This window comes from Lissotriton helveticus, chromosome 1_2, assembly GCF_964261635.1.
Source record: "Lissotriton helveticus chromosome 1_2, aLisHel1.1, whole genome shotgun sequence".
Taxonomy (NCBI): Eukaryota; Metazoa; Chordata; class Amphibia; order Caudata; family Salamandridae; genus Lissotriton; species Lissotriton helveticus.
The window spans coordinates 176,629,607-176,641,919 of NC_136058.1; the positions used below are offsets into that span (position 1 = coordinate 176,629,607).

Genomic DNA, 12,313 nt, shown 5'->3' on the forward strand with positions numbered 1-12,313 from the left:
CATTTTAAGGCTGCTTCTGTGGGTGGCGCAACCAGCGCTGCAGGCCCACTAGCAGTATTGGCATTCACAAGCCCTGGCACTCCTGGTGCACTTTACTGGGGACTGACAGTAAATCCAATGAACCAATCAGGTATATCAATCACATGTATACTTTTCACAGGGAGAGCATATGCACTTTAGCACTGGTCAGCAGTGGTAAAAGTGCCCAGAGTCATTAAACCAACAAAAACAGGTCAGAGAGAGTATTGGAGGAAGGCAAAAAGTTTAGGGATGACCCTGCCAAGAGGCCCAGGTCCAACACTGAGACTGCATTCACTTGGCAGGTCAAGGTTGAGTTCGGTATCGATTACTATTCCGAGGTTGTTTCGTGGGTTACTGAGAAGGGTGTGGTCTGAATTCTGCAGGCTACCAGGTGGACTCCCAGGACAAGGTGCCTTTGTCAGAGATTACTACTTCAGTCTTATCTGTGTTGAGCTTGAGGCAATTCGTTTTCATCCATCTGGTGACAGCGGTCATGCATGTAGAGAAATTGGTCTGGGTGTTTGGCGTCTTGTCGAACAGGGAGAGTATAGCTGGTTGTCGTCAGCGCAGGATATGATGTTGATTCTGTGGGAGCATATGATGCAGATAAATGGGGTCATAAGCATTGAACAGAGTGGGGCTAAGTGAAGATCTTATGGAACTCCACAGATAAGGTTGAAAGCATCTGCGGTTAAGGGGGCCAAGTTGACTGATAGGGTGCGGCCTGTCAGAAAGGAGCAATACCAGTGAAGTGCGGGACTTCATACGCCAGTTTTGTGCAGTCATTGGATAAGGATGGGTTGAGAGATGGTGTGGAAGGCTGGAAGGCAGCGGAAAGATCAACTAGAATGCGGGATGTGGTGTGACCGCTATCCATTATCTACCAGATTTCATCCTTGGTGGCGATGAAGGTGGCCTTTGTACTGTGGATGGGCCTGAAACGAGGCTTAGTGGTGTTGAGGAGGTGGTTGTCAGTGAGGTGAATGGCTAGGCTATAACCAATAAAACACCATGAAAAGGGAATAGAGTGGAAACATGCAAACTATAGATTTTGCTGCACTTTTACTCCTTTGTTAATCTCTGGTGTCAAAGTAGTATCTATGCAGCTGTACCTCTAAGCACTTTTCTGTGATGGATGTTACTGCTATGACCAACTCAGGCCATGGGGAGCCACTTAACATGCCTTTGTGACAATAGAGAAAGTCCTTTGACCAAGGAAATACTTCCACTCCCGATCTGGTAGAAGTGCTCCCCTCATACTCCTTCTGCTCACTATACTGGTCAGCAGGTTGCAGCTGAATTCTCAGCTGCATTGCAGCGTTGTGATTGGCTTAGGGGAGGGAGCCTGGCTGCCTGCTTCAACTTGAGTAAACATCGTTGTAGCCTAAACGGTAAAGATTAAAAGCTTTGGAGGACGCGACGAGGGAAGTGTTCCCAAACATGCAAGACATGCTTACTCTCTACTGAACATCACACTTCCAGGTTGGAAATAGAACTTCCGGGATAATAGTTGCAATCAGTATAAAAGGCCAGTTTTTCATGTAGTCTTTGCCTCGCAATGATGTGGATAGTTATATGGGCATTCCACTCCCAACGTTTGCCCAAACACTTTTTTTCCTGTATCAGTTACCACAAAGTTTCTTCCTACCTTCCCCTTTACCTACCTTGTAGCTTGTTTGTAAGTGTTTTGCATTCCCCCCCAAAAAAGGAAGAGTTAAACCCATTACCATTACCTCTTCAACCAGTAACCCTTGATTTTAACTATACCGACTAGAGGCAGGAATAAAGCAAGAGTCCTACTAGTCAGGTTTTAACCTGTTAGCACAAATTTCCAACTCCCCTCACTAGCTACAGTCTTTATCAGAGACGCTATCTTTTAAGTGCTCCCACGTATCCGTTTGGTCGCAGCACGCCTCGATCCGCAGTGGATCGGGATGAACCCCAATGATGAAGCATGCCACCAAGGGGCAACCCTGGTGGGTGAGTGTTCTCTAGGAAAAACAATTTGTTCCTTATTTTTCCTTCAAGGTGGAGAGTTTTTTGTTTCTTCCCCCTGACTGGGTTCTTCTTTGTTAAATACATAATTAAAAGGAGGGTGAACCCAGTTTTTCATCTTTCTCCCTCTCTTTTTGAATAAGTTGTAATTGTTTTGCTCCATTTCTTCTTGCCCTCAGCTATTGCAGTGCTGCAGTCTTCAACCTTTTTGTGGGTGCTGAAAAGGCTCCTGGTATTTTCGGTGTTTGTCAACAACTTGTCCTTTTCAGAGATTTGTAAGCACTATTTCATTGGTTGCTATATGGTTACAACAACCACTAGAAACTTTAGTTACATCATTCTCCGATGCTCCTGTGTGAAGATCTGCGTGCCAATTACTTATATTTTGACCTGGTATGAGAGAGACAAACCAATACCAAAGAATACTGTGTTTTCTTTCTCTTGTCCCTAATCTCATTTTCTCTGGGTTTCTTCTTCCTGTATCACACTCTTTCTTCTATTGGTTCAGAGACTTGGGGAAGGTGCCGATATATGATGAAATTCACTGAAAAAACAAAGGTTAAAGTGACGTTATAGTTAGGTGAAAATGCCCATTAAAATGTAACATTTTCAACAAAAAAACGCAATGAAATTCACCCATCATAGTTAACTAAAGTAACTATAACTCATGCCCCTGCCATAGACAGTGATGTCATAGAACATGTCAGAGTGATGTAATATGTGGGGTCATAAGTATCGTGGGGTTGGGCACAAGAACTGGCTGTCTGTGTGTGTGTATATGTAAAAAATCTGTCAAGTCCCAAAATCCCTATGCAATTTCCAATGGGAATTTTAGACTGCGATACATAAAAAATATCTGAACAGAATTACATCATTTGTGATGTGTAAATCCGTTCAACAGCCTTTGAGAAATTTAGGATGAAAAGTAAGTCATATCCTGACAGTTGGCGTCACAGGAGTCCAACACCACCCCAAAGGTATGACAGATTTAAAAAAAAGTGCAATCTAATTGGTTAAGAAGGCTGCTTTTTGTGTCAGCTGGTTCAGCCCCACAGTAACAGCAAGGTCCCATGGGACAAAATGACATGATCTGCCGGCCATTACATCAATAAAAATGCTGCGCCAGCATTACAGGACATGAGAGCTCGGTCTCCGTGTCCTGAAAATAAAAAGAATTAAGGTAGAAGGGTGTTGGGGTACTTTGACCCTTGGCCTTTGTGTGTGTGGGCCCATATGGACCCCCCGAGGCCAAGTTAAAATAAAAAAGAATTGTTCCCTGTCCATGTGCGGCAGGTGGTTGGCTGTCCATCTGGAGTTGGGCCAGACCCTGCGTCCAGGTCCTGTGTCCAATTGCCTACTGTGCACGGTCAAAAGGTATGTCCTCAGTGAGGGAGTTGGGTAAATATGATTAAAAAAACACTAAAATTCACGCGCGTACAGGCTATACTCGCAAGCACAACTTCTCATGGAGTGCTAACTCCCTCCAGGCCCTGAAGACTCTTTAGGAGAGTCGTAATCACCTACTACTTACAACTTTTGCCGGTAGCAAACTTTTTACAGATAGACTACCTATTGTGAGGAATCAGTGGGACACAAGAAATGTACGCTTCACATGATTCTGCCCTATTTAATACTTACTAAATGCTTTCTTTAGCATGTTTTCACATAGAAGGTAGGAAAACTGAACACGTGGATTACTTTTCGTATTTAGGTATTCTTTTTGATTCAAAATTAAGATCGAATGAGATGGTGACATGTAGAGTTTATCACATGACTAAAAGTATAGCAGGAATCTTCAGACTTGCCAAAAACGTAGGTAACAAGCCTATACAAGAAATGGTCAAAATGTATTTGGCAAAAACAATACCCGTGGCCACATATGGGGCCGCAGTCTGGGTTATAGCACAAGTTGAGATTTTAGAAACAATTGAGATAGGTTCGCTTAAAGGTTATTTATTAGTGATACTATTAAAATGGCCCCATTATTATTATGGCTGTCAATCTGGAAAAGGAAAATGATACAACTAAATTAGCTCATTATAAAAGATATTATGAATCACACCCTAAAAATCCCATGGTTATTTTAGGTTAGACACACACTTATTTCTTTGGGAATTGGCAAATTTTTATGAAAATCCAACCCAAGTGAAACTTTTCCTAAATCAAGATTAAAATAACTTTTTATGGTCAAATGTTTACAAGACAGAATGGACAGAAACAAAAAAAGCACAATAATTGCATATTACTCTTTACCCTCTGTGTTATATGGGTCTTCCTACTATCTCCCTTTTGTTGAAAATCCATGTCAACGTTACATTTTGACATGATTTGGCCTAAATTATGTCCCTTTGATGTTGGGTTATCCAGCAAATTCATATTAATTGAATCAGCTTTCAGTGTGTCCATGGGATGTCAAATCAAAGTAGTCGATTGTACATATTTTATTTTGTTGCTCGTTCCATGCGATGGAGAGGAAAAAGTTTATTGTCCCATTACTAAGAAAATTCAGCATACGAAACTGCATGGCAGCACTTCTAGTTCTCCAACAACTAAAAACACCATACGAATGTTTTGTGACTCCTTTTAACAGGCGGCTATCAAAACTCATGGGGCTGTGATTTCTCTAGTAGACTGAGGTGATATAAACAAAGTCAATTCAGAGATAAAGTGTAAAAGCATAGACCAGCTCCTTATGTATTTCGGGACTTCCTTTTGCTGACCATTATTGGATGTGGTGAGTGTCCATCGACAGAACAATATGATTTGGCTGACATTATAAATGATGACCACCTATAGAGGAGCACTATTGATAATACAGCGCTTAGAGACCCCGGTGGTTATAACGCGCTATATAAGTTAAATAAATAAATAAATAAATAAATAAATAATACAGCTTTTTATGGAGTAAAGCTTTGTAAGAATTTTTATAATTTGGTTGTGAATTAACTGATTCTAAAGAGGACTAGTAATGCTGCAAGATATTTTACACCCTGTACACCACTATTTTATGCTTCATGTGTTTTATTCTAATTTATTGCATTTTACTATGTACTTTTATGCATTTTTAATGCAAAATAAGGTTTCAAATTGATTGCTTACTTTAGTTGCTTGATAGGGGGTATGTTAATGTGTTGGTGAGGGTCTATGCTGGTGGCTAAGGCTCATTTTATTTGCATTTCTGATATGTTTTAAGGGAGGTATTTCAGTGCATTCAATCTTGCAAACACTGTAACTTTTTCAGTAACATACAGTAACTTATTTCAGAGTTTTTCTTGCCTATATTTTTGAGATATAGTTCTGGAATATTGAGTTTTAAAGATCATGCTACAGGAATATAGTAGTACAAATCTCGACAAATAAAGTATGCATTGCTGAGTATAAGTTTACAATACTTAACTCCACATATACGTACCTTGACGACATTAATGTCTTCAAGGTACGTAGATGTAGAGCTAAGAAGAGTAAATCTAGGTTTAACAATATTTACATAACTGCAATAGGGCCACAGGTAGTGCAGAAGGCCCTGGGCACTGTGGTCCTCTCAACGCACCTATGCCTGTATTTTACCCCATAGCAGCAGGGCAGGAGTCTATTTTCCTCGTTTGCACCAGAGCCAATTTTACCCTTGCAGCGTCACTGAATTGCAATGAACTACAGCATATCTGCCCGCTCAGACTTTCTGAAAACACATTTTATAAGCTTTTCTTGACCAATGTGTGTCTGTATTTATGTAAGGATATTTTTCGAGTGTGAACCTAGCTAGAAAACAACAGGCACTTAAAGTTGTAAGCCCTGGATACTAACAAAAATATTCATAAATGCTATTCTCACTTTAATTGTACATTTGGTATTTTAAACATTAAATATCCACTCGTTGCTTGTTATGATGCATACGACCAGTCATTGCTAAGGGAGGGGTGTCAGCACACCCAGTGTGTGCCTGCAGAGAAGTTGGATCTGTTAGCTTTGACGACAGTTATCCTAACATCAGAGCTGAAGAAAGATCACACCAGCAGCTGCTTCAAGCATGAATACCACCTAAGTAGAATTGTTTATGTTACCGAGCAGATGCTGCAAAGGCCACAATGTACCATTAGGAAAGACACTGTCTGCTGGCAGAGCTCCAGGTAGGTGCCAGCCTCAAACAACCCCTGTCCCAGGAAAATATTTTTTCATACTAAAAGGTGCCATCCTGCTTTATAGAGTAACTTTGCAGGAATCATCACTGACATACAGTTCTTTGTTTTGTTTCTTTCCTTCTTCATGATTAATAAGCTTTATTAAGTAAATAACGATTATATAAGAATAGGCCATGAAAAACAACATATCTATAATATAATAGAAATGGAGAAACAGGCAATAAAGCAGAGTAGAAAGCGGTTTTCATTTTAGGAATAATAAAGGAAGAAAGGGGAGGGGAAAGGAGAAAAGGGGGAATATAATACAATTCTATAATTGAAGATCGTGAGAACAAATTATAAACGTATTAAAGAAGCAAGCAAACACTTAAAACATCAGAAATGCAATCCAATAATGAGAAGAAAAGGGGCGAAGTAATGTAGGGGAGAAAACAGAGACTATAATGATTCATGGAGGTTGGAAATTCTCAGAACGATTACGTAACACATGAATTGAAATCTTAGTTAAATAATTGAATAATGAGGACCAAAATAAATCCCTATTTACATATGGTTTGACAGAGGAGGCAAATGCAATATCTAATCTATGATAATAACAAAGGGGAGGTAAGGCCGCCCTCATTATGCTGGACCCGTCAGCGGTCTTCGACACGGTCCATCATGACTTATTGATGGACCGTTTGTCAACATGTGGGGTCCAGGGTAAGGCATGGAAGTTGCTGAAGTCCTTCCTAAGTGACAGATCCCAAATTGTGGCGTTGGGCGAATTCTGTTTCAAACACTTCTCCCTACCCTGCGGAGTACCACAGGGGTCCTCCCTTTGTCCGACACTTTTTAACGTGTATGCCTCTTCCTTAGCGTCCCTAATTGGCTCCTTTGGGTTTAACCTTACTTTCTACGCAGATGACACACACATTGTGGTGGCTCTGTGTCCTGGACAGGGAGCAGGAATTGACATTTGGCTCCACGACTGTATGGAGGCAGTTGGGAGGTGGATATCTCAAAATTGCCTAAAACTTAATTCAGGCAAGACTGAGGTCATTTCATTTGGGAATGATCACAATTTCTGGCCACCAAATTTGGTGGCCAGATGCATTTGGCACCCTTCACACTCCTACCATGAAGACAAAAAACCTGGGAGAGATAGTTGACGATAAACTCAATTTTGGTGACCAGATAAATGCTGTAGCCTCAACCCCCTTCTATACCCTCAAAATGATTAAGAAAATACTACACTACTTGCTGGTAGACAGTAGGCAGCCAGTTGTCACAGCACTTATCATGTTTAGGCTAGATTACTGTAATAGTCTCTACCTAAACATTAAAGAACGCTTTATGAACAAGCTCCAACTGTTGCAAAATGCAGCAGGGAGATTACTCTCTGGCACACCAAAATGTATGCCAATTGAAAAGGAAATCAAAAAACTCCACTGGCTGCCGGTATTTTAAAGCTCTGTGCATCATATATAAGGCACTGCAGGGCACGTACCCAGACTGACATTTCTACCCGTTCTATTACCACACGGTAGGTTACAACGCGGACGTTACATCGTCCGCGTTTTTACCACGCATGGTGTTGTATAGTGTATTCTAATCTCCCTATCTGTTATCTATCTTCTCATGCTTTACTACTTGCCTATATTTAGAATGTTACAGATGTCATAGAATACTTACTAGAGATGAGCCTTCACTTGATGATGGAAGACTGAGCATCCAGGAGGACAGCTCCTGGTGGGGCTAACTATATTATTTATTTAACCATTTAACTACCATCTTGGTTCATCTATATCACCTGTAACTTCAGCTACAATAAATGATAACTTGGAACTACACCTTGACTACATGAAGATTATTACATTATTACATTGGCGACGATTGGACTACAAACCCTGCGTGGATACTATTTAAAAGGATTTCTACATCAATTTTACTGATTCAAAATCTTCAACTACATCCAAGAACTACAACTCGAAAACTAAGAAACCAAGCACTCACTTGCAACTTTACAACTTGGCTGCCCCTGCCCCACCAGTGACCAACTGCCAACGGTCAGCCTCACCTGGGCAAGCCAACATCAACTTAAGATTGGTGAGTCCTTACTTCAACTTTTAAATTATTTACAGCTGCACATGATTTTAAAAACGCTACTTCTGTTAAAACTCTTACTCCTGATTTAAAAGAAACTACATAACTGTGCTTGAATAGACTGCTGATTAAAAGCCTACAAGCTACTATTTTATAAACTATCATCACAAGCCTGTTCCTGTTTTAAAACATTAATTCAGTTTACACTGAGCATATTTATAAACTTGCAGTGTACTTTTCAAAGAGACACTTGTTAATCAAAGGCTGCGCTTGACTCTATATTTGGATGAAGCCCCTGTGTAAATGTCAAAAGATTCCTGAAACTTGAAGAGTTAACTGTCTGACACCGGCTTTATTTTTGTAAATTCTAATCTATCTCCATCTGTTAAGGATGTGCCCTTCTGACCCTACTTGTCAGTTAATTACAAATTTATGAGATAGCTGGAAGAAGCGAAGACATATGGAGAGCTTTTCTCTATGTTCGTAATATATTTACTACGTGCAGCGTGACATGGAAAGTGAATTTGAACTTCAAACACTGAATTATGAGCTGTGTTTTATATTTGGTTAACAAATGAAAAATTTACTTTGACCTTGATGCTCCGACTCGGCAGTTCAACCGCCATCTGTTCATTTAAAAGTGCCACCAGCGCGTGCTTCCAGCGCATTCATCATGCATGTGCCTTCATGAGAATTCGATCATCTCTCTCATTTCTCATAGTGATGACGAAGCTCTAGCATCAATGGCACTACGCTAGAGCTATGGAACACTTTTCAGTGCCTTCAGCCACCCGGCACTACGTGAGACAACGTGCTGACATCTTCAAGATACTTCGTCTTATTGTCAGCATGTCATGTCCTGCACCTCATCCGGATGTGTTTACCTCAGTACAGTCTCTCCGTTAAAGACTGTTTAAATTCTGAGGTGCAAGAAATAAATTAAATAAACAGAGCGCCATATATCTTCAATGCACATGAAATATGTAAAATAAACAGAGCGCCACGTACAATATTAATCTACTAGAATGCAATACTACTAATTCTTCAATGTGCCTCATGAACTTCGAAGGAGTAATTTCTTCATCACAGGTACTGTCTCTTTCAATTGAAGCATCGATATATAACATAATTTTTCAGATGACAACGGTGACAACATTATTTATTTTATTTTATTGTTTTGAAATTATTATTAATATTTAAAACTAAGATTTCCTACACTCATAAGGCTTCAAGTGTTTTTAATATACTACACGGTGATGAACTATTATTCATGTTGTGATACCTTTTAAAATAAAAATGTGCATTATAATGTTAGGTTACAACAAATATAATTATAAAATATTTATATAATTCTTTGCAAAGATTAACTTAGTGATGTTATTTATTTTTAATGAATTCAACAAAATGCGCAAAATTAATGAGTGGACACTCTTGTCTACACCCATGAGTTTAAAGTGATGTTTTATACATATTTAATGAGTAGACACTATTTGTCTATGCATTTCAGTTTAAAATATATTAATGTCATTTATTCAATTTTTACAAGTTGTAATAATAGACACTATTTGTCTACGCCTAGTGGTTTGAGATTTAATCCATACATAAATGTCGGGTTAAAGTGATAAAAATTATCATTATTTTATTGATGCATGCTTTATTAATGGACAATATTTATGTCTACAGCTAGCTCTGTTGGGTTAAAATGAAAATGTTTTTCATTATTTAATTGATGCATGCTTTATTAATGGGCAATATTTATGTCTACAGCTGCCAGTTTAAAATAAGAAATGTTGACGTCATTATTTGAATTCAGCGCTGTTTTATGATAGTTTTACTCGAGCACTCTCTCTATATTAATATTATATCTTCTTTTTGCGCAAAATATTTTTAATACTCTTGATTAATTCCTGTGCGTAGACGTACGTCACATGGAATTTTAGTTTTATGATATTCGTGATACTCAAACTTATATGCTTTTACAATATTACTATAATTTATAATTCTTGCTGATTACATTTCCTTGTTCAGATTAGGTGTCATTCATTTCACCTTTACTTTAATTCCTTATTATATTTATTCTATCTGGTTATATCCCTCACAACCTGATTCATAGTTTCACAATTACGTCAGTCTGGCCAATTGGTGTGGTTAATGATCCTGTGAACCATGTATTCGATATTCTTCTCCTTATTATTGTTTTTCTGCAATAAGAAAAGGAGATGTGTGTTCCTTATACTTTGTATTTCATCTCTTTACCTTATCTATAATGTTCCTCTTATGGACATATCTATTCTAGATTCTCATTAGTTCTGTTTTCCTACATAATTACTCCTTCCTATTTAATACATACCGTTATTCACATCTCTCTTCTCAAGTGTAAGAAAAGGAGATATGTTGTATAGTGTATTCTAATCTCCCTATCTGTTATCTATCTTCTCATGCTTTACTACTTGCCTGTATTTAGAATGTTACAGATGTCATAGAATACTTACTAGAGATGAGCCTTCACTTGATGACGGAAGGCTGAGCATCCAGGAGGACAGCTCCTGGTGGGGCTAACTATATTATTTATTTAACCATTTAACTACCATCTTGGTTCATCTATATCACCTGTAACTTCAGCTACAATAAATGATAACTTGGAACTACACCTTGACTACATGAAGATTATTACATTATTACACATGGCTTTACATCGCAAGTCGTTTCTATGACTTGCACTAGATGGCGCGCTGGATTTAGGAATAGCATAAATTACTATATCTACTCCAGTTAGCGCAACAGCAGGGAATGTGTTGGATTTAGAATCTTCAAAACAAAAGAGAGGGGTCCTACTCTGCCAAAGGGACAGCACACCAGCTAGACACAATGTCTTAAGAAATTGATCCCTTTGGGAAACAATGATCACACACCCAATTCTCACTTTTCATTCACCATCAAAAAGCCTATCACACTAGCCAATCAATCAAATATATAATTGTTTATTCATTGATTTGTCAAAATTCACAAAACCACAAGTATAAAAATGATAAAATAGAGCAATCCGCTCTAGCAATCGAAAACAATACCACAACAAAGTATTTGAAGTTAATGTACAGTAACTTGTTCCAAGCAAAGTTCAAGATTTAAAAAAACAAAAACAAAATGCACATTAGTTATGAAAATCAGCACAAACATTCCATCCTAGATCAAAGTTTGTGAGGAGGATATCCGAATTTACAATACATTCTGATTCCATAATACAACATAGAAAATTCTTTTTTTTTAAAACGACCAAGAAGCGATGCGTTTTGGTGGTAACAGCAGGTCCAACCACCTTCTTCAGGCTTGGTAACAACGCGGACGATGTAACGTCTGCGTTGTAACCTACCTGTGTGGTATTACCAGCATTGTAAACGTTGTTTCCCGCCCAGACTACCGTAAGCAGCAGCTACAGTTGTACCAGCCCAAAAGAATACTTCACTTCATGGGGGCAAAGTTGGTATCAGTATCACCCATAAAAAGAGTTTCATGGGGTGGCAGAAGATTCATTGCTTGTGCAGCAAAGGCCTGGAACGATCTCCCCTTCCACTTGAGAAACACCATCAATCTCCTAACATTCAGGAAACAACTGAAAACATGGCTCTTTAACCTGTAAATGTGCCTCCACCTTAATGCCTAGAAGAAAGCAGTTAGTGCTAGGACACCCTTGGGTAACCGTTTGTGCTTTAGAAATGCCCTTAACATAACATAACAAATGTTGTTCCACCAAGCATTTCCAATTAAGTGAGATTTGCTGGAAGGCTAAGGCCAACATCAGGTCAAATAAACTTTTTTAATGTAAAGACAATCCCAATGAGTCTGATAAACTTCCTGTAAAAAGAATAGTATTTGATAAAGGAGTATGCAGGTTAAAAATAGCTTAGAGGTGCTTCCAAACATTCTTCCAAAAGGAAGAGGCAGCGGGACAATACAATAGAAGGTGCATCAAATTAGCCATAGGAGAATGACAGGTCCAACATGCCTTATCATTAGTATGTGTAAAATTAGCTATGGATGAAGGTGTAAAGTATAATGTATGGTTGAGAAAGAAC

General features: G+C 38.8%; 1 protein-coding gene across 1 annotated transcript in view; it reads left to right on the top strand.

The window, feature by feature from the left end:
- Positions 1-7,860: 7,860 nt before the first annotated feature.
- Positions 7,861-12,313, top strand: part of LOC144799382 (uncharacterized) — a 67,615-nt gene continuing 63,162 nt past the window's right edge. Inside the window, exon 1 of the mRNA XM_078670673.1 lies at positions 7,861-9,329. The gene's annotated coding sequence lies outside the window, so the exon portion shown is untranslated. The remainder of the gene's footprint in view (positions 9,330-12,313) is intronic.